Source organism: Elaeis guineensis, chromosome 2 (genome assembly GCF_000442705.2).
Source record: "Elaeis guineensis isolate ETL-2024a chromosome 2, EG11, whole genome shotgun sequence".
Lineage (NCBI taxonomy): Eukaryota > Viridiplantae > Streptophyta > Magnoliopsida > Arecales > Arecaceae > Elaeis > Elaeis guineensis.
Window position 1 is genome coordinate 21,568,990 of NC_025994.2, and position 24,435 is coordinate 21,593,424.

At 37.3% G+C, this 24,435-nt stretch overlaps 1 protein-coding gene across 1 annotated transcript in view; it reads right to left on the reverse strand.

The window, feature by feature from the left end:
• The window catches only part of LOC140850864 (uncharacterized), a gene marked incomplete in the record, with an annotated part of 68,752 nt that extends 65,792 nt beyond the window's left edge, over positions 1-2,960 (reverse strand). The window contains 4 exon segments of the mRNA XM_073251702.1: positions 1,021-1,182; positions 1,275-1,343; positions 2,453-2,633; positions 2,885-2,960.
• Between the last annotated feature and the right edge of the window lie 21,475 nt (positions 2,961-24,435).

Below are 24,435 nucleotides of genomic sequence, written 5' to 3' on the forward strand. Positions count from 1 at the left end.
CAGTCTAGGAAGAGAATTTGCCTCCTCCGTCCCTCTTTTAGACTTACCACATCCTTCAATGGCTTTGACGTGTTCCTGGATTTGTACAACTGTCTGATCCCACTCCTCCTTCACATTCTTGACAGCTTGCACGACCTCATCCATTCTGACCTGAAAGAGAATAGATTAACAACAATTCATATATTAAAAATAAAGCATAAAATTAAAGAGGAAAAAAAACACTCACTACCATAAAATTAAATTTGCTTATCTCTATTTCATGGACGATATGTATAAAAATAAGACAAACAGAATAACAATAATTTATCTGTTAATATAACACCCCAACTTTACTAAGGAGAAATAATAAAATTATGAGAAAGTGCATATAAATAAACAAATAATTGAATAATAAATATTCTAAAGTAAAGAGAGGAAAAGAACATCCAAAGAATATACCAGTTTATTATGAAAATCCAAAAAAGCAAAAGAACATCTAGGAAGAAAAAAATGGTGTCCACTAAACAAACACGAATAAGAGACAAATATACAGGCCAGGATTTCAAGCAAAATAAAATAAATTATTTCTACTAAAAATTGGATCAAACAACTTAGTTCTGCTATCTTTTTTGTTCCACCAAATCCGGTAATGATTTATTAATGGAATATCTAGATGTCCAACATGAAACAAACATGAGTTATGAATTTTGCATAGACACTTAAACTACATGATTCATGACCAATATGAAATTGAAAAATTTGAACGCAGCGTAAGATCTCAAAACATCTGCAATATCAAAAAGAAGATGTTTCAGTTTGTGTGATGCATAACGACTGACTTTCAAAATCCAGGCGCATAATTTTAACTGATTTCAGGATGTCAAAAATTTAGTAATATAAACTTATATGACCACTCACCCCCTTATCAACTTTATCTTCCCTCACCCCCTTATATGACCACTCTAAAAGTAATATACACCCCTCATATAATAATGTACATTACGATCTCCATAGCATTCATGTCTGAGGGCAAGACACCTATAAGAATTTCTGCTTCTGACACCAGTGCCTTGGAACAGGTACTGTATTCTGATATGCTTTCAGAAAAACTAGTAGCTTTGGATCCGCTGCTGTTGCATCCCATACCTTCAATCATGTTTCACAATGATGTTTCCATGAAACAAAGGATGCCAATCTTTCGCACTAAATACAGATTATTAGCTTTAAACAATAAAGCATAAAACAAACATGGCATAGAATAATGAAAAAGCAGTATAGTGACAAGTAGACAATACCTGTGACTCAATAATCCCTTGCACCACACACTCCATTTACTTCTTGTTTCTCCCACGATTCCTTTCCTTCTACAAACAAATCACACATCACTATTATCGATATCTCTTCTGTTACAGTGGAAAAAATTAACTTCAAAAGATGCAGCATCCTGTATGAAAAGTCAATAGAAAATTCTTCAGATTAATAATGATTCAGATCTTAAGTTCTTCTGGCTTTCCGTGTTTTCCATATAATAACCAAGATTTGATATGTGAAATATGCTTCAAGACTGGAATTAGGCTTTCCTGTTTGGAACAATCTGCTAAAGTCTTTCTGCATTCTAAAATTATATCCCATTTTTACTTTAAAGTACAAACATTAATCTAGGTGGATGCCAGGATCACACTTAAAACATAATTCCTACCAAACAAGGTCATTCCAACAGCAGCCAAACTACAAAAATCCATCATCATCTTTAGGTATCTATGGGTTAAACAGATTCCATCACTCAATTTCAGTGATCTCATCAAAGACGCTCTGAAGCTTCACTTTCCTGTTCTTTTCAAGTAATGAATTGCCATAGTCATTGGTCACAATTCCAGTCCATGCTCAAGCTCGCTCTTCAAATAATTTGACTATATACAAGTTCCTGTCAAGTGCAAAGAATTGCCACCAATATTAGACATTTGCAAGAAATCATCGGCTAAAGATCAAGGTTACCCCATTGAAACAAAGGTTGTTTTCATCTCCCCATCATGCACATTTTCTAATCATCCTTTTGGTGCATATGTTGTCCAAAGGTACACTCGATCTTAGCTTACAATGCATCTCTGTTGTAACATGACCCCACCTCATATTGTTTCCGTCTGAAATTTATCTTTCGCTTTAAATATTTATAAAATCAAGTAGCACTGATCAATGTCTCAGTTTCAAATAGAAAGGAAAAAAAGGGTACCCACGACAAAAAGAGTAAAGAACAAGAAAAGAGAGAATGCAAATTTGATTGCAGTCCTAGCCTCTGAGGCATTTCGTCAAACATCTGGCAGTAGATAAGAAGAGAAGGTAGGCCCATGAAACGATTTGGTTGTGAGTATATACCCTCTTGATGCTTAAATCCAACGACGGAATATAAATCCAGCACCACTTTCATAAAAGAAGACAAAACCCACTAAATTTTTCCGGGGCAAAAAGAATTTACCTTTTTGAGGCGGAGAAGAAACGAGGCTTCCACCCTCGACACAACTCGTTTCTAAGAGCCTTTTCAGGAACATACTCTTCTATAACAGCAGCAGCAGAATCTTTGAAGCTGAACTTCTCAAAAACGTTCTTGACGTCTTCCAGAAAATCCTCTTCTATATCAGCCTTCTCAGGAACATACTCTACCTCAACCGAGAAAGCCAGAGAGAAAATCAGATTTGACGAGATCGAACAAGTAGATGACAAACATATGTGGGGCGTTTAGAGTCTTCTTTAAAAGAAAAGATTTCTCAAGATCAAATTGGACGGCATCTGTTAAATTTTTTATGTGATAATAGAAAGAGATTGTAATAGGCGAGAACAAAGAAGGGAAAAAAATAAAATCTGAGGCAATAGAAAGAAGCAAGAGAAGGCATTCATTGGCCCGTCTTACCGTGTGGAAGAGCGAGAGCGCGAAAAGCTCCGATTCTAATTTCGTCTCGTCCTGCAGAGAAGTGAAGGGAGAGGTTATTTTACGATCAATTTTTTAATAAAAAATAAAAATAATTAATGATCAATTTTTTAATAAAAAATTTAAAAATAATTAAAGAATAATTTTATGATCGATTTTATTAATAAAAAATTTTAAATAATTAGCAATCAATTTTATGATCATTTTTTTAATAAAAAAATTTGAAAATAGCTAGCGATTGATTTTATGATTGATTTTTCATAAAATATAAAATATAAAATAATTCAAAAATTTGACGATCGATTTTCGATCATAAAAATAATTAGTGATTGGTTTTGAGACTAATATATTAATAAAAAATTAAAAATATTTAGCGATCGATTTTGCTATCGATTTTATTAATAAGAAAATTAAAAATAATTAGCAATCGATTTTGTGATCATTTTTTAATAAAAAATTTGAAAATAGTTAATGATCGATTTTGTGACTGATTTTTTTATAAAAATTTAAAAATAAACAGCGATCAATTTTACGATCAATTTTATTAATAAAAAAATAATATTTAGATATTAATTTTGCGATCGATTTAATTAGCGATCAATTTTGTTATCGATTGTTTAATAAAAAATTAAAAATAATTAGCAACTGATTTTAAGATCGATTTTTAATAAAAAATTTGAAAATAGTTAGGGATAGATTTTGCGATTAATTTTGTTAATAAAAATTTAAAAATAATTAGCGATTGATTATGCAATCGATTTTTTAATAAAAAATAAAAATAGTTGGCGATCGATTTTACGATCGATTTTTTTATAAAAAATTTAAAAATAATTAGCAATGGATTTTGCAATCAATTTTATTAATAAAAAAATTTAATAATATATAGTGATCAATTTTGAGATCGATATATTAATAAAAAATGAAAAATAATTAGCGATTGATTTTATAATTAATTTTTTAATAAAAAATTTAAAATAATTAGTGATCGATTTTACAATCAATTTTATTTATAAAAAATAAAAAATAATTAACGATCAATTTTATTAATAAAAATATTTAAAAATATTTAGCAATCAATTTTAAGATTAATTTGTTAATAAAAAATTAAAAATAATTAGTGATAGATTTTATGATTGATTTATTAAAATAAAATAAAATTCATTAGCGACCAGTTTTGCAATTGATTTATTAATAAAAAATTTAAAAATAATTAGCAATCAATTTTATTAATAAAAAATTTAAAAATATAATTTGAGTAAAATTATTCGAAAAAAATTGATCATAAAATTATTTATAGATTAAAAAATAATTCAAATATTTTATGATCGATTTTTCAATCGTAAAATTTTTTTAACATTTTACAATCAAAAAATCGATCGCAAATGTATTTTGCAACTGAATATATTTTTTTTTATTTTTTCTGAATATGGTATAATTTTAAAATTTAAAGATTATTTTTATTATTCATTATCTAAATAATTATTATTAGATCATCATTATAAAAGATCATTTTGATCTGATAGTCCTAGCTTTGCCAATCAATAAAATTTGATTTTGATGGTCATGAACGATCGGGTGATGATCTGATAGATAAAAAGCACCGATAGATCCAAAAATTTGCTACGATGATCTCAGTGATATTTGTAGTATATTATCAAAATTTTACTTCAATCGAACATCATTATCATGATCAATTTAGCATAAAATAATTTGGACCATTAAATAAAAAATTAATGATCAAAAGGTCAAACGGTGTTTGATTATGAAATAATTTTTTACATAAATGATCTTTGTTACTATTTTAATTGTCTGTACGATGGTGATCGTAAAATTAGAACCGTCCATATAGGAACCATCCATGTTAAGCAGATCTTGCAAAAGTACAACTACCACTACTATAATAAGGGCCTATAGTAGCGGTTACTACGATAACGGTTTAGAAAACTGCTGCTATAGAACCTATGGCAGTGGTTATTACAAATCGTTGCCATAGGTCGGATCTACAATAGTGGTTATTACGAACCACTATCATAGGTTGGACCTACGATAGCGATCATTGTTGAAAGTTTTCAAATCCATCGATGGTCTCTATCTGTCAAATCATTATACGGTTGTTCATAATTATCAAAATTAAATTTTATTAATCGACATACTTAGGACTACCGAATCGAGACAGTCTTTTGTAACGATACTCTAACGATAATTATTTAGATAATGGATGGTGAAGATAGATTTTAAATTCTAAAATTATATCATATTTAAAAAAAATTATATTCTACCAACGGTAGCAATTATCGTGAACCGCTGTCGTAGGTTGGACCTACAGCGGCGACCAAGGGCAACCGCTGTTGTAGGTTGACTTACTGCAGTGGTTATAATTAACTGCTGTCATAGATCCAACCTATGGTAGCGGTCAATGGCAACTGCTGTCGTAGGTCCAACAATGGTTCATTCTAATAGTCCCACATCAATTGTGGAAAAAAGAATGAAGGGTATATAAAGGTTTAAGTAGTCAATCGCCAGCGGTGGAGGGCTCAGCATTTCTCCATGGGCCCCACCATCATGGACCCCTTCCCTTGCCAGCCCCGCTAGATGCCATGCCACCCCGACCACTGGCACCGTCGACACCTCCTGATGGCCACCACGGCCGCTAGCACCACCCAGCGCCCACCACGCCGCTTTTTGCCAGCACCCCTCGACCGTCGCCAATTGCCACCGTGGGCCCCATCTATCATCACCATCCTTTCCCGTTGGTCGTCGACCATTGGCAAGCAGTTGACCGACAACTACCAGCAATCATCCGACCCCCGATCGATAATTTTGATCGATCAAAGGCTACGGCATTGATTTGTCAACTACTACCATAGACTTTATGGTAGCGGTTGACATAACCACTGCCGTAGCTAACAACAACGATTTGGTAACCGCTACCATGGCTTGACAAACTGCTGCCATAGGTAATCTATAGTAGTAGTTGATATAACCACTGTCATAGCCAAATGAAAATATTAACCGATCAAAAGCTATGGAAGCAGTTTGTCAACCACTGCTGTAGCTTAAAAAACCACTGCCACAGGTGTTCTATAGTAGTGGGTGATATAACCACTACTATAAGGAAAAAAACTTCTACCATAGGCTACAACGATGGCTACAATGGCAGTAGTTATACAACCATTGCTGTAGGCTATGGCAGTTGTTTCAAACCGCTACCATAGGTTTTTTTCTGTAGTAGTGTACTTAAAGACTTTAAGAGTGAATATCAAGAGGCATATAGTTTTAGATCGTTCATATACATGCGGTTTGAATTTTACGATCATCACCATAAAAACGATCAAAATAGTAGCAAAGATCATTTATCTAAAAAATTACCTTAATCGGATGTTGTTTGGCCTTTTGTTTACTCATTTTTTATTTAACGAGTCAAATCATCCTGTGCTAAATTGACTGTGATAATGATGTCTGATTGAAGTAAAATTTTGATAGTGTGCTATAAATATCACCGAGATCACTATTGCAAATTTTCGATTCCCTCGATATTTCTTATCTACCAGATCATCATACAGTCGTTCGTGACCGTTAAAATTAAATTTTATTAATCAATATAACTAAGGCTACTGGATCGAGGCAGTCATATGTGATGATGCTCTAACTAGGGATGGCAATGGGTAGGGTTTGGGTCGGGTAGTATACTATCCATCCCCAAACCCGAACTTAATACCCTATACCCAAACCCTACCCGATACCCAATCGGGTAAGAAAAGAGATACCCATCCCCATACCCAACGGGTTCGGGGATACCCGTGGGTAACCCATTTCCCAATACCCAATCCATACCCGCCCCATACCCAATCCATACCCATCCATTCTATACAAAAAAAAAAGTAAAATAATTTTATGCATATTATCAATCAAAAATAGAATTACCAATTATATATATATATACATACATACATACGCACATACACACTTCTAACACACACACATACATACATGCATACATATATGCATGCATACATATACATACATACATATATATAATTATATATATATATATATAGAGAGAGAGAGAGAAAGAGAGAGAGATCATATATATGTGTGTGTATATGTGTGTGTGTGTATATGTGTGTGTGTGTGTGTATATATATATATATATGTATATGTATATGTATATGTATATGTATATATATTCGAATATGTATACATGTATATGTATATGTATATATATATTCGGATATGTATATATATATATATATTCGGATATGGGTTCGGATATTATCCATATCCATAGGTTCGGGTCGGGTTCGGATAGAAAATAGCACTACCCATACCCTACCCATACCCGTACTATAGTTTTCAGGTTTTACCCAAACCCGAACCCAAACCCAGTCAAACCCTATTTTTCGGGTTTGACCGGGTTCGGGTAGGGTGTATACCCATCGGGTCGGGTTAATTTTGCCATCCCTAGCTCTAACAATAAATTTTTAGATAATAAATAATAAAAATATATTTTAAATTTTAAAATTATATCATATTTAGAAAAAAATAAGAAAAAAATTATATTCAATTGCAAAATATACTTACGATCAATTTTTCAGTTGCAAAATATTTAAAAAATTTTACGACTAAAAAATTGATAGCAAAATACTCAAATTATTTTTTTAATCTATAAATAATTTTATGACCAATTTTTAGGTCACAAAATTAATTTTTGGTGATTCAAAAATCAATCGTAAAATTATTTATAGATTAAAAAAATAATTTGAGTATTCTGCGATTGATTTTTCGAACGTAAATTTTTTAAAATTTTACAACCAAAAAATCGATCTCAAATATATTTCAATTAAAAATAATTAAAATATCTTAAATTATTTTTATTCTATAATTAAGTTTGTGATTGAAATTTTTTTTAATAAATTACAATCAAAAAATTAAAAATAAATTTGAATTAAAAAAAATAATTTTCGAACCCACCCTCTTCTTCTTACCAAAAAAAAAAAAAAATCCTCTTCTTTAAAAATTAATTCCCCCACCCCTCCTCCCTCCCCGCCCCGACGCCCCTCCCACGGTCCCACCCCTCCCCGCCCCACCCCCCACTTCCTCCCTCCCTGCCCCGGCGCCCTCCCCCCTTTGGCTCAAACCACCCCACCCCGCTCCTCCCTCCCCGCCCCGACGTCCCCCTTGGGCTCAAACCTCCCCACCCCCACTCCTCCCTCCCCGCCCCGGCGCCGCCCCCTCCTCTGGCTCAAACCGCCCCACCACCCCTCCTCCCTCCCCGCCCCGACACTCTCCCTCTGGCTCAAACCGCCTCCCCCCTCCTCCCTCCCCGCCCCAGCGCCCCACCCCCCTCTGGCTCAAACCGCCCCATCCCCCTCTTCCCTCCCCGACCTGGCACCCCCCCCTCTGGTTCAAACCGCCTCCCCCATCCTCCCTCCCCACCCGCTGAGCTCGCAGAGGGCGTCGACATGGCCGGGCGTCACAGCGCGGGCGCACAGGGCCATGCCGGCCGCCTTACACCCATCCCATCCGGCGCCACTCGCGGTTCCGCCGCTCCTCCGCGCCATCCCCTCGTGGTCCCCCCTCCCGCGGCCGCCCGCCCGTGGTCCCCCCTCCTCCGGCGCCACCCACGCCCGCCCGTGGTCCCTTCTCCCTCGGCCGCCCGCCCCACCACCCCGCCCTCCACCCCTCGGCTCCGCGCTTCCCTCACCCGGCGGCCCCCGATCGCGCCCCCCAACCACCGCGACACCCGGCGGCTCCGGGCACCACCCGCCCCAGCACCCGTGCCACCCCCGGCCCCCCGATCCACAGAGACCGTGAGCCGCGAGAAATGGGTTCGGTCCACGGCTCGCTCCATGGACCGCGCTCCATTTCTTATTTTAAATAATAATATAAAAATAAAATATATAAAAATAAAAATAATATAATAAAAAATAATAAAAAAATAAAAAATTTTAATTATTTTTAAAAAATTTAACGACCGATTTACAATCGATTAAAAAAATTATAAAATTTAAATTATTTTTTTAATTTCGATCGTTAAATTGATTGTAAAATTTTGTAACCAATTTTGTAACTGATTTTTAAAAATAAAATATTATAAAATTTAAATTATTTTTTATTTTTTGTCACTAAATGAGTCGTAAAATTTTGTGGTTGATTTTGCAACCGATTTTTAAAGAATAAAATATTACAAAATTTATTTTTTTTAAATTTCGACCACATAAAATTTTGCGATCGAAAAATATTTGCAACTAAGATGTTTACAACCGATAAAAATCGATCGTAAAATAAATTAACAATTGATTTTTATTATTTTATAATCAATTTTTTGGTTACTAAATTTCGGTTTTCCTGTGGTGAATGTATAGCTTCAGTTTCTAGAACTATTAAAGTAAAGATTACGTCTTTAAAGCTCATTGCTATTATATAATTATGTTTACCAATTACATGTCATTATTTGAAATTTATAAATACACTACTAAATAAAAATATTTATAAGTTTAGAGAATTCAGATTATGCAATGCTTCAAAGTACAGAGTAAATTTATCATTACTAAAAGAAAATATTAAAATTTTTAAGATCAAAGACCAAAAGTTTGATATTCAGTTTTTTAATTCTCTAACTAGAAATTAGAAGTACTGAACTATGAAAATTGTTTGTCACGAAGAAGAAGTGATTTTGTAATGAAGGAGAAGTAGGGTTCTTTGGTTCAGACTTCAATAAAGGAAAGAAAAAATTTAGAGGATAGCAGTAATGAAGTGCTGCTAAGGATAACAGGGCCAATCAAAAGCTAGACTCTATTTTAAGAATTATATATTAGTATCTATATATATACATATATTACGGTTCATGGTCTGATCTCATCTAATATTTTTACAAAATTAGATTAGACTATTAAACCATTTTATATAAAAATCATAAATCAAATCAGACCATTTTAGTTTTCAAATCAAACTATACTGATAAAAATAGTTTGGTCTGGTTTGATTTAATGATTTGAACCATTTAGTAAATACCCCTATACACATTTATGGGCCAGTTCGATTTGAATCAGTTTTTTTCTAAATCAAAATTAAAATCAAATCAATTTCATAGATCGGTTCAGTTTAAATCGAATTTTGCTAAACTAAAATTGAAATCAAATCGAATTTGAAAAAAAATGATCCAAACCAAACTGAAATTAATGGTTTGAATTGATTTTGCATTTTGAATGAATTTTCATGCATACCCCAGATTCAGATCATTTGCATTACTCGACACTTTATATATAAAATCATATTTAAACCGTACTATACGTAATGACTGTAATAATTATTGTCTTATGATGTGAAAAATAAGTTTTCTATTACATTTTGGAACGCAGGCTCTCTACTGTGCATGCGATGCACCACACCGTATGGTGCATTATGTGCATTGTCCATCATACGATGCATGGCCATGCGTAGCATACATCACAGTTTTCTGTGTGTGCGGCCATCTATTATCCAATGGATGGTATTGCAAGCTGTATACTGCACCATGCAGTGCACATAGAGGATTCGTGCTCTACATTTCAGACATCTTTTTTTTTTCTTTTTTTTGCTCACATGTCATTTGCTTATTCACCAAGTTTCTCGCTTGCTCACCGTCTTCATAGCCTGCTCACGACTCAGCAAATCATTTGCTCATCAAGTCTATCACCTGCCCAATATAACCCTATCGCTCGCTCATAAAGTATATCTACAACAGATAGCTCGAGCGAACTCAATGCACGTTTCTATTTTGGGAAATTTCCATTGATACTAAAATAATTTGACTTTCCAAAAAAATCATTAATGCCTTTGATAGCATGTGATACATATCCAACATAGGGTAATTAGATAATGTGAATGATTGGAGTCGTTTATCCTGACGCAAAATCTGCAGCGATGCATACAAGCGATTGCCTCTATAAATACCCAATGGGGGACGTCTCAAAGGCCAAACATCACACAGAGCAAACTTCTCTCTCTTCCATTCCCTTCTATCAAGTTATCGGCATCCTAAGGTTCTCCATCATGCGGTTGTTCGGGTTTATGGTGTTATGTAGTCCACTTGCTATCCCAGTTTCGGCTATGACTCGCCATTATGACTTTGTCATAAGTTTAACTCTATCAATTTTGTCATTTGAGGTTTTCCATATGAAAACAGATTTTTTGGAAAAAGATTCACATATATACGTGTATGAAGCTTCTCCTATCTACAGCAATATTATTTAAGCAATCATCATGGACCATGGGAAAGATATACGCATGATTCAAAACTATCAATTTATCATGCAGTAATTAAGCCAGCCCATCATAGTGACCATATCGCGCGTAGACATCTATGAGCTCCAATCAAGAAAAATTCAGGGAACAAAAAAAGAAAAAGAAAAAAAACTAAATATAAGCTAGCCATATGAGCATGTTTTCAGATTGTATATATGTAAATCTTTTTCCAAAAAATCTGTTTTCGTATGGAAAATCTCAAATGGCAAAATTAATGGAGTTAAATTTACGACGAAGTCATAATGTCGAGTCATAGCCAAAACTGGGATAGCAAGTGGACTACATAATACCATAAACCTGAACAACTGCATGATGGAGAACCTTAGGATGCCTATAATTTGATAGGAGGGAATGGAAGAGAGAGAAGTTTACTCTATGTGCTGTCTGGCCTTCGAGACATCCCCCATCGAGTATTTATAGAGGCAACTGCTTGCATGCATCGCTGCAGATTTTATGTCAGGATAAACGGCCCCAGTCATTCGCATTATCTAATTACCCCAAGATGCTGAGCAAGCGAGAAACTTGGTGAATAAGCAAATGATCTGTGAGCAAAAAAGGAAACAAAAAAAAATGTGTCTGAAATGTAGAGCATGGATCCTCTGTGTGCACTGCATAGTACATATACAGCATGTAGTACCATTCATCGGATAATAGATGGCCGCACACACAGAAGACTGTGATGTATGCTGCACATGGCCATCCATCATATGATGGACAATACACGTGATGCACCATACGGTGTGGTGCATCGCATGCACAGTAGAGAGCCCGTGCTCCAAAATGTAATAGAGAACTTATTTTTTGCATCATAAGACAATAACTGTTACAGTCACTATGTATAGTATGGTCCAAATATGATTTTATATATAAAGTGTAGAGTAATGCAAATGATCTGAATCTGGGGTATGCGTGAAAAATCATTCAAAATGCAAAATCGATTCGAACCATTAATTTCAATTTGGTTTGGATCGATTTTTTTCAAATTTGATTTGATTTCAATTTTAGTTTAGCAAAATCGATTTAAACTGAACCAATCAATGAAATTGATTTGATTTTAATTTTGATTAAGAAAAAAACTGATTCAAACTGAATTGACCCATAAATGTGTGTAGTGTTATTCACTAAATAGTTCAAATCGTTAAACCAAACTAGATCAAACCATTTTTATCAGTATAGTTTGATTTGAAAACTAAAATGGTCTGGTTTGATTTATGATTTTTATATAAAATGGTTTAATGGTCTAATCTGATTTTGTAAAAATATTAGACAAGACCAAACCATGAATCATAATATATGTGTATATATGGATACTAATACATAAATCTTAAAATAGAGCCTAGCTTTTGGTTGGCCCTTTTATCCTTAGCAGCCCACTTCATTACTACTATCCCTTAAATTTTTTTCTTTCCTTTACTGAAGCCTGAACCAAGGAGCCCTACTTCTCCTTCATTACAAAATCACTACTTCTTCATCACAAACAATTTTCATAGTGCAGTGCTTTTAATTTCTAGTTAGAGAACTGAATATCAAACTTTTAGTCTCTTAATCTTAAGAATTTTAATGCTTTCTTTTAGTAATAGTAAATTCACTCTGCACTTTGGAGCATTGCATAATCTAAATTCTCTGGAACTTATAGATACTTTTGTTTAATAGTGCATTTATAAATTTCAAATAATGACACATAATTGGTAAATATAATTATATAATAGCAATAAGCCTTAAAAATGTAATCTTTACTTTAATAGTTCTAGAAACTGGAGCTATACATTCACCACAAGAAAATAAGAATTTAGCGATTGAAAAATTGATTGCAAAATAATAAAAATTAGTCACTAATTTATTTTGTGATCGATTTTTATTGGTTGCAAAAATCTTAGTTGCAAATATTTTGCAATCGATTTTTTCGAACGTAAAATTTTATGATCGATTTAGCGACTAAAATTTTCAAAAAATTTAAATTTTGTAATATTTTATTTTTTAAAAATTAATTATAAAATTAATCACAAAATTTTACGATCGATTTAGGGATCAAAAATAAAAAAATAATTTAAATTTTATAATATTTTATTTTTTAAAAATTAATTACAAAATCGATCGCAAATTTTGTGATTGATTTTGCTAACAAAATTAAAAAATAATTTAAATTTTATAATATTTTATTTTTTAAAAATTATTGCAAAATTGATTGTAATTTTTTTTAAAATAATTTAATTTTTTTAATTATTTTTTATTATATTATTTTTATTTTTTATATATTTTATTTTTATATTATTATTTAAAATAAAAAATGGAGTGTGGTCCATGGAACGATTCATGGACTGAACCCATTTCTCGCGGCTCACGATCCTCTCTATGGACGGAGGGCCGAGGGTGGCACGTGTGGTGCCCGAAGCCGTCGGGTGTCACGATAGTTAGGGGGCACGAGCGAGGGCCGTCGGGTGAGGGAAGCACGGAGCCGAGGGGTGGAGGGCGAGGTGGTGGGGCTGGTGCCCGGGGGAGCGGGGACCACGGGGGGATGGCATGAAGGAGCGGTGGAACCATGGGTGGCGTCGGATGGGATGGGTGCTGGGTGGCCGGCGTGGCCTTGTTGCTCGCACGGCGACGCTCGGCCACATCGACGCCCTCCGTGAGCTCGGCAAGTGGGGAGGGAGGAGGGGGGAGGCGGTTTGAGCCAGGGGGGGCGCGCTGGGGCGGGGAGGGAAGAGGGGGGTGGGGCGGTTTGAGCCAGGGGGTGTTGGGGATGTCTGGTCAGGATACCACCTCTATAGAATCCTTTTGATACCATGCATTGCACCAAAAAGAAAGAAGAAATAAAACAGAAACAATCAAATACATGGATTAGCTAAAAAAGGCTTGCCTCGACAGGGCATGCAAGCTTCACTATAAGAAAAAAAAAATTACAAGAGAGATCACACCCTCAATACTCGTACACCCATTCTCTCCCTCACAAGAAGCTCTCTCTCATAAAAATTCTCTCTTTAGGAAGATTCTTCTGAACCCTTGAAGTAACCGCTGTCCGCTGCCTGATAGCCTACCTGAAGCACCCTACTCCTGCTCTCTGTTGGTGCCTTTCGATCTGCTGCTGCGATCTTCTGCCGAACAATCAAAGAAACCACAGTCTCTGTTCTATCAACAGGGGCCTTTAAAGCCCTGAGTCTGTGCCGAAATAGGAGTCAAAGCTGATGTTGGACTCCTCACAGCACCCAAACAGCTCCTAGACCTGTCAGATTAAGATCGGCTCCCGTCCTAACGTACGATCGCACAACATGAGTCTCTGATCCACAAAAATACCTGGGAGAACATGAGAAACCAGTCCGAAACGACCTTCGATTCATGGTGGACCGTGTGAAACTAAGGGGAAACATCCGCTCGATCCACATGGGTCCCCATGGACCGCTGGTCCACACATTGCGCATGGACCATGTGAGGAATATTGTGCGGGCCGTGCAGCATGAACCCGCCTGGGCCTAGGCCACATATGCGCATGCCCGCCGGGCCTGGGCCGCGCACTGCACGTGCCCATGCATCTGCACACTAGGCTGAACGCTCATGATCGGGCCCCTCGCCACCATGTACGGTCGCGCCGCCGCGGCCTCCGTCGCCTCATGGGTTGTGCCACCATCTTCGGGCTTCTTTCGTATGTAACTTCTTCATCTAGACTCCGTTTGGACTGATCTTAGGCTTGTTGGACTCCATTCGTTGTCGCGGACCTCACTGTGGACTTAGTGTAGATCAAATATTGAGACATCAAATTCTAACAATCTCTATCTGGATTAGATATTCGACCTTCTCCTAACTTTAAGAGCTTCTGGATCTCCTCGCCCCTATGCCATAGAGCAATCACCTATTGATCATGGATGGACAAACATGAGAGTCGAGCTAGGCTGCTCGATCCCATCTCCATCGTATGCTGTGCTCCTTCTGATTTGAGATCTGCTTGGGGTACATCCTTCGGCAATAGGAATCTCATCTTGTGATATCACCTCTCATCCTCCCAAGTCTTGCATCTCGTGTCCGATCCATCTCGACCTAGAGCTCCACCTCACTTTGAACTCCTCCTGGCTCTTGAAGCTCCACCTCGCATTGGGCTCTCTGTCACGTAGTAATGTCCTCTCATCCTCTTCTTTCCTCCAAAATAACCCTATCACCATGCAACACCTTCACGATTTCTCCATTAGCTACCATCCTGTAACCTCTTAAATTCAGTTGCTCAATGAGATAAAATTTCATCTAAAATTGGATATCTCTCGAACCTTCCCCAATCTCCTCACTGCACCATCATGTGTCCTCCAGTTGACCATCTCGATGTCTTTGATCACATAGCTCGATCTATCCAATAGATAAACAGTGCCCTCACTGCTCTCTAGGGAGTCAAACTGCTCTTCTCTGTAATATATATGATAGATGCATGCAGAATCTAAAATTCACTACTAGGAAGAAGTAGATACCTCGTCAAATATCTTCAGAACATCACCCTCTGACTTGCTACTGGCCATTGTTGTAGTAGCCCTCATCTGATCCCTGAGTTGAGAGCAATCTCTGACTAGATGCCCCAACTCGTCATACCGATAATATCTGATCTTGCTCAAGTCTCTTGTTTTGGACTTGGACCTCTCTTGTTGTGATCTTCTATCGCTCCATCTACCGCCTCCTACTCCTTCAGAAACTACCAAAGCTGAGCTGCCATTTGAGCTCGAAGTTGGGTTCTCCATCCTAAGAACCTCATTCTGAAGAATCGCAGCAGTGACCTCGTCCATCTTGATGGTGCTCTTTCTTACTAGAAGAGCAGTCACCAGGGACTCATACGAAGGAGGAAGCAATGCTAGCAAGACCAGCGTCCTGGTCTTCTCCTCAACTTTCTCATCAATGCTGACAAGATCGGTGAGGATCTTCTAGAAGTGGTTGAGATGCTTCTGCACACTCTGTCCCTCAGTCATCTGCAGCTGGTAGAACTGCCTCCAGAGGAAGAGAGTGTTGGTGAGAGACTTTGCCATGTATAACTCCTCAAGCTTCGATCACAGCATCAACGGAGAAGTCTCCCCAAGCACATGGATCACCACCTCATCTGCTAGGTACAATTGGATCGTACTCATCGTCTGCATCTAGAGCCGCCTCCAATCCTGCACCTCTATGATAGTTGGCTTCTTCTCGCACAAGAGAGCATTGATCAATATTTGCTGGATGAGCACGTCCTTCACCCTTGTCTGCCACAAGGAGAAATTGCTCTTTCCATCAAATCTGTTAATCTTTATCTTGATTGATCCTATCTTCTCCAACTTCAATCTTGCTCACCACTATCATAATCTGTGTTCTGGTACCGCCTCCCTCTGATATCATTTGTTGGAGATGTCTGGCAGGATACCACCTCCATAGGATCTTTTTGATACCACGCATTGTAGCAGGAAAAAAAAATAAAATAGAAACAATCAAATACGTGGATCAGCCAAAAAAGACTTACCTTAATGGGGCATGCAAGCTTCATTATGAGAACAAAAAATACAAGAGGAGATCACATCCTCAATCCTCGTACGTCCAATTTCTTCCTCACAAAAAGCTCTCCCACATAAAAATTCTCTCTTTAGGAAGACACCCTTGAACCCCTAAAGTGATCACTGTCTGCTATCTGACAGTCTATGTGAAGCATCCTGCTCCTGCTTTCTGTTGGTGCCTCTCAATTTGCTACTGCGATCCTCTGCCAAACAATCAAAGCAACCACAGTCTCTGTTTTGTCAACAGGGGCCATTAGAGCCCTGAATTCGTACCGAAATAGGAGTCAAAGCTGATGTTGGACTCCTCACAGCACCCAAACAGCTCTTAGACCTGTCAGATCAAGATCGGCTCCCGTCCTAACCATTCGATCGTGCAACATGAGTCTCCGATCCATGAAAAACCCCTGACACTGCATGTGGACCGCATGAGGAATATTGTGCAGGCCATGCAATGCATGCTCGCCTGGGCCTGGGCCTCACCCGCGCATGCGCACCGGAACCTGGGCCGCACATCATGCACGCCTATGGGTCCACATGCGGTCGTGCTGCCACGGCCTTCACCAGCCACCCACCGGCCTCCATCACCTCGTGGGTTGTGCCACCTTCTCTGGGCTTCTTCTGCACGCAACTTCTCTATCTGAACTCCGTTTGGGCTGATCTTGAGCTCGTTGGACTCCATTCGTCATCGCTGATCTCATTGTGGGCTCAGTATGAAATGAATCTCAAGGCATCAAATCCTAAAAGGGGGCGTCGGGGTGGGGAGGGAGGGGGGGAGGCAGTTTAAGCCAGAGGGGGGCTTTGGGGAGGGGAGGGAGGACAGGGGGTCGGGCGGTTTGAGCTAGAGGGGGAGTGGCACCGGGGCAGGGAGGGAGGAGGGAAATGGGGAAGTTTGAGCCCAAGGTGGGGGCACTGGGGCAAAGAGGGAGGAGTAGGGTGGGGTGGTTTGAGCCAGAGGGGGGGCACCAGGGTGGGGAGGGAGGAGGGGTGTGGGGTGGTTTGAGCCAGAGGGGGAGGGTGCCAGGGTAGGGAGGGGTGGGAGGGGCACCGGGTAAGAAGAAGAGGGCAGGTTCGAAAATTGAATTTTTTTTTCAAAATTTAAATTTATGATCAATTTTTTGATTATAAAATATCAAAAATTTTTGTGACCAAAAAATCTATCACAAACTTAATTATAGAATAAAATAATTCAAAATATTTTAATTATTTTTTGATTTAAATATATTTGAGATCAATTTTTTAGTTGTAAAATTTTAAAAAAATTTACGATCAAAAAATCAACGTAGAATACTCAAATTATTTTTTAAATTTATAAATAATTTTATATCAATTTTTTGATCGTAAAAAATTAATTTTGCTTATCAAAAAATTGATCACAAAATTATTTATAGATTACAAAAATAATTTGAATATTTTGTAATTAATTTTTTGATCATAAATTTTTTTAATATTTTGCAACAAAAAATCGATCACAGATGTATTTTGCAATCGAATATAATTTTTTTTTATTTTTTTTTAATTATGATATAATTTTAAAATTTAAAATCCATCTTCACTATTCATTATCTAAAAAATTATCATTAGAGCATTATCACAAAAGACCGCCTCGATTCGGTAGCTTTAGTTATGTCGATCAATAAAATTTGATTTTGATGGTCACGAATGATCGCATAATAATTTGATAGATAAAAAGCATCGATAGGTTTGAAAACTTACAATGATGATCTCAGTAATATTTATAGCACACTATCAAAATTTTATTTCAGTTAGACATCATTATCATGGTCAATTTGACAAGATGATTTGATCTGTTAAATAAAAAATAAGTGATTAAAAGGCCAAACAGCATCCGATTAAGGTGATTTTTTGGGTAAATATTTTTTATTACTATTTTGATCTTTTGTATAGTGGTGATCGTAAAATTCAAACTGCATATATGAATGTTCCAAAATTATATGCCTCTTGATATTCATTCTTAAAATCCTTCGGTATACTGCTACAAAAAAGACCTATGGCAGTGATTTAAAATTATTGACGTAGCTCAAAAAATTATTGCTGTAGCCTACGGTAGTGATTATATAACTGCTGTCATTATGGCCGTCATTGTAGCCTATGACAGTAAGTTTTTTTTTATGGTAGCGGTTATGTCAACCGCTATCATAGAGCATTTATGGTAGCGATTTTTTAAGCTACGGCAGCAGTTGACAAACTGCTTTCATAGCCTTTGATCGATCAATATTTTCATTTGGCTATGGTAGCCTTTGATCGATCAATACTTTTGTTTGGCTACGGCAATGGTTATATCAACTGCTACTGTAGATCACCTATGGCAGCAGTTTTTCAAGCTACGACAGCGGTTCCCAAATCGTTGTCGTTAGCTACGACAGCAGTTATATCAATTGTTGTCATAGATTCTATGGCAATGGTTGACAAACCACGACCGTAGCCTTTGACCGATCAAAATGATCGATCGACGGTCAGACAATTGCTAGTAGTTGTTGGTTGGCTGCTTGTCAGCGGGAAGGGGCGACGATGGCAGACGAGGCCTGGGGCAGCGATTGGCGGTGGTCGGGGGGCATCGGCAAAGGGGGGCGGTGGGCGGCAGGCACCTGGGTGTGCCGGTGGTGGGCGGCGGGCAGCGACCATCGGGAGGTGCCGATGGCGGCGACGGTCGGGGTGGCATGGCATCTAGCAAGGCCGATGAGGGATGGGGCCTATGGTGGCGGGGCCCGCGGCGAAATGCTGAGCCCTCCACCACTAGCGATTGACTATTTAAACCTTTATATACCCTTCATTCTTTTTTCCACAACCAATGTGGGACTATTAGAATGAACCATTGTTGGACCTACAACTGTGGTTGCCATTGACCACTGTCGTAGGTTGGACCTACGATAGCGGTTGCCCCTGGTCGCTACCATATGTCCAATCTATGACAGTGGTTCATAATAATCACTGCCGCTGGTAGAATATATATATTTTTTGAATGTGATATAATTTTAGAATTTAAAGTCCATCTTCACCATTCATTATCTAAGTAATTATCGTTAGATATTATCACCAAAGATCGCCTCGATCTAGTAGTCCTAAATATATCTATCAATAAAATTTGATTTCGATAGCTACAAATGATCGTATAATGATCTGATAGATAGAGATCACCAATAGATCTGAAAACTTTCAACAATGATCGCTGCCGTAGTCTAACCTACGACAGCAGTTCGCAAAAACTACTACTGTAGGTTGGACCTACGGTAGTGGTTTGGACCTACTGTAGTGGTTTATAATAACCACTGCCATAGGTTTTATAGCAGTACTGTTGCCCAGCTATGCAACCCAAGAGGGGGAGGGTGAATTGGATTTTTAAAAATTTAAAAATTAACTTACAACTATGAGGATTATTTAACAATGAGTAGGATAAATGTGGAGAGTGAAATTTATGCAAGGTGTAGAAGTTGGATACAAGAATGCAAGAAGATAAGAAAATTTAAAAGGAGAGCAAGTAAGCACAATACAAATAAAAAGATTTATAGTGGTTCGGTGCCAACCTTGCACCTACGTTCACTTTTCAAGCTCCTACTTGAGAATTCAAATCACTAAACCATATTTAACCCGAATACAACGTCAGAACCTCCGACTCTAGCTATTCCAAACTAGAATACTTATTTCTCGGGTATAAGCCAACCCAATACAATCCGATTCAAAGTTCGAATCAACCTTTTCATATTTTGGAATCCTTCCAAAATAAAATATTGACTCAAAATAGAGTATAACAGTTAATTACACAGAAATAAAGATGTAGCTCCTTTAATGAGCAAATAAAGCTTTAAATATACTTTACACAATAAGAACGAAGCTCTTCTAATTTTCTCTCAAGGTGGTTGAAGACTTGAATGAGCTCTTGAGGGGTTGGTGAACTTGAAATAAAAGCTTCTTGAACTTTTAAGAGGGCTCTTGCTTAGGGTTGGAATGAATGCTTGAAGAATCTTTTTAAAATCTTGTTGATTCCCTCCTTTAAGTGCCTTTTATAACTTCAAATGATGGTGGAGATTAATCTGGGCTGAAATAGAATCATTGGAGCACATTAAATGGGCATTAAATGCAGCCAAAACGAGCTAAAAACTAGCCGTTGTGGAGTTTTTTCATCACAGGAGTCGACTCATAGGATCGACTTATACACAGGGATCGACTCATGGGATCGACTCATGCACAGAGATCGACTCATGGGGTCAGCTCATATGGCGCAGAACATAAATTGATAGTTCTGTATCTTTGGCTTGCACAGCAACAGAGGTCGACTCATAGGATCGACTCATGCAGAGGGGTCGACTCATGGGGTCGACTCAATTGGGTATGTCAGCTAAAAATAACGTGCCGTTCAGCTCCTTTTGCCATGAGTCGACTCAAATATATAAACATGATTTTCTTTCAAAATATACATCCAAAAATATTGAAATTGCCTCCAATAGATTACAAATCTTCTGCTCTTGCTCTTGAGACTTCTGAATAAGAACTTGATAAAATTATGATTTTATCCCTGAAATATAATAAATCTTTTTTCAAGCCAAAATCATTAGTAACCCCCTCAAATACTTTGTAATCATCAAAATTAATTCAAGGAGTAACAATCTCCTCCTTTTTGATGATGACAAAATACTTGAGCAAAAGCATATATAAAGCATTGAACATGAATTTCAAATTTATGAAGATGCATCACTTCAATATCATAGCCAAGTATTTGAACGAAATACATCATAAGCAGTTTGAAGATTAATTTAAAATTTGCTTATAAGTTCATTTGCTTTGAAAATTAGATAAAAAAGGAGCTGACGATTTTGATTCTGTGACACATTTGCTTAACAATTTTACTTATTACTAATTTCTTTATTGCTTATTGCTCAAATTCGATTTTGATTCTCTACTCTCTCTTTTTGACAGCATCAATTAAGATTCTCTACTCCTCCTTTTAAGAAATCTTGAAAGGATAAATTTTCTTTACTCTTTCTTTTTGATAGCATCAATTAAGATCTTAAGAAATTTTAAGGATAGAGAAAAGAAAAGAAAAGAAAGATGATAAAAAGGACATATTTTCTTTACTCCCCCTTTTTGATACCATATTTTACTTCTTTAGCCTCCTTCTTTGATTGCTTATTTCTCTACTCCCCCTCAACATAGCAAACATAAAAGATATATCAATTTGCTCATCTAGAAGATATTGCCATTCATAGTATTTCTCAGCACTAACATGAGTTATTTTTCATATCTCATGATTAAAATAATTCAATTTGATCACATTCATAGACATTCATTGAAAATCAAAGCGCGCACACACACACACACATATAATATATATATATATATATATATATATATATATATATATATATATATATATATATATATGTATGTATGTATAAGTGACTGAATACAAAAGGTGTCCTAATACACATGAGTCAACTCAAAATACAAAAGTCATGGATAGAAACTATCCAAGAGTTAATTAGCCAACAAATACAAAGCCCATAAGATAGATCTTAGACATAGGGGACAAACTAATCTAGATCTAATAGATGTCATGACTAGAGGGATCAGAATCTGAAGAATCAGAGATCGGGTGAGGAGATGTAGGATCAAGTCCATAAGCACGACCTCGACCACGTTTGCCTCGACCACGGATAGAGGTACTAGCACGAGTAGAGGGATGAGAAGATCCTAGAGCCTGAGAAGCTACGGACTGTGCTATAAGAGAAAGTCTGATGGTGTTCAAAAGATCCAAGGCTCTCGATACAGACTGCATTAGGATACTGAACTGAGTAGAAGCATTCTCACTGGATCCTCTGATCTCTCTCCTCAAGAAGTCAAAGCCACTCTCTAAAACTCTTCGAAGTCTAGCCGCCTCTGCAGATAGGTCTGAGACCTCTGTGATATCCTCATGTGGCTGGGATGGGCTAAAGCTAATACTTGCCCCTGCAAATCTAATACTCTGCTGTCAATCTTAAAATATATCCCTCAAGCTGCTCAATACGTACCGACTGAGCAGTAAGCATCTAGAAAATAGTAAAAATGTGAGGGATCAGAGTCTGATCTGAGTCATCCTGGGATATCGATCTCTGAGCAAAGACTGAAGTGATAAACTGCTGAGATAGAATAGAGGCAACATGATGGGACATCATCTCAATCTGATCATCTGCTAGTCTGAACTCTGAAGGATGTACCCTGCTCTCTGACTGTGAAACTGAAGCATGCCTCCTCACAGACTCTGAAGGATCAGCCTCGTGATCAGATATGAACTGAATATCTGGAGATGCTCTGTGATCATGAAGAGATGAAGATGGTCCCTCCTCCTCTGCTCTATCCTCTGCTCTTTTCTCAACACTCTTTGTCCAACCGCTATCAATTTTAAAAAAATCCATGTGATGCAGTGTGTGGCGATTGATGGTGTTGGAATGGGATAGTCTAGCAACTGCCTCCCCCTCAAAACTGACTTCGAACCTCCTAAAAACTAAGGTGAGTGCCATACCAAAAGGTAAGTGAGCCTTGGACCTGTTCAGGGTCTCTTTCATGGCCTCAAACATCAATGCGGAAAGATTCAGAGGGGTCTGTGTGATCACATGGTACATAATGCAAATTCCCTACCAGATAGAAGGTCGTGTCTACCACTCCTAGGACAAACAGTTTGGTTACCAAGTGATGTAATAGCTTCATCTCAACAGAAAAATTTTTACTTCCAATTTATTTAGACTTTCAGTATAAGTTCTCCCTAAGATAACATTAATTTCTTCTTTTTTAATTGGGAGCTCCATATTGGTGTAGCCTTCACAAGGCAAATGTAGTATCTGTCCCAAAAATACTGAATCAAGAATAACATCAATACCTTTTACTGTAGATTTTACTGTTCCATTGCTATAGCTCAAATTTAAGAAATTTTTTTGACTAGATCGACATAAGTATTTTTCTTTAAAGAGCAGTAAAATTTTCATCCTTGATACTTAATCTTCGATCCAATAGTGAACCCTTCTTTTTCAAAAAACTTGAAATCAATATTTTTTTCAGGTTCCACTTTTCGGTCAAAGAGAGGTACCTTGCTTGGGCTGATTGGGGATTGAGTGGAAGCTGAAGCAGGACCTGGAGCAGGGATTGGAGTAGGAGAGGGCTCAACTACTAATCTCTTTCTGCGCACACTCTCTTCCAACCTATGAATAAATTTTCTCCTCTGTGGAAGCTTTATTTTGGGAGCTATTTGCACAGGAAGGACTTGAAAGGAGCTTAGGAGACTAAATGTGACAAAGAGACAAAAAGATTCTAGTGGATAGGCAAAGATTTTGGAGAGGTGATGTGCCAATTTGGAGAAGACGGGTAGAGTCTAGGGCAAGCTCGAACCGCCCCAAATGAAGAAGAAAGAGGAGAGGAACTTGGTTTCTAAACGGGTGATTTGAGGAGTGAAAATTGGTGGGAGGAGATATTTGAGAGAAATCTTTGGCTTGAGGGAGAAGAGATGGAGAGCTTTTGGTTCAGTGGGAGGAAGAAGACGAAGGGCTGAGTCGGCTCAAAAAAAAATTGTCAATAAGAAGAGAGCGCCCGAAGGGTTTTGATAAAATTATAAGTTTACCCTAGGGTCGACCCTGGGGGTCGACTCATGGCACAAAAAATTCAAAAGAATGATGGAATAATTTTAAAAAAATTTGAAACTCTGAGAGAAGGATGTTTACCCAAGTATTGATCATGTGAATGATAGTTTTGAGCTTTTGAGCTCTTAAAAAAAAA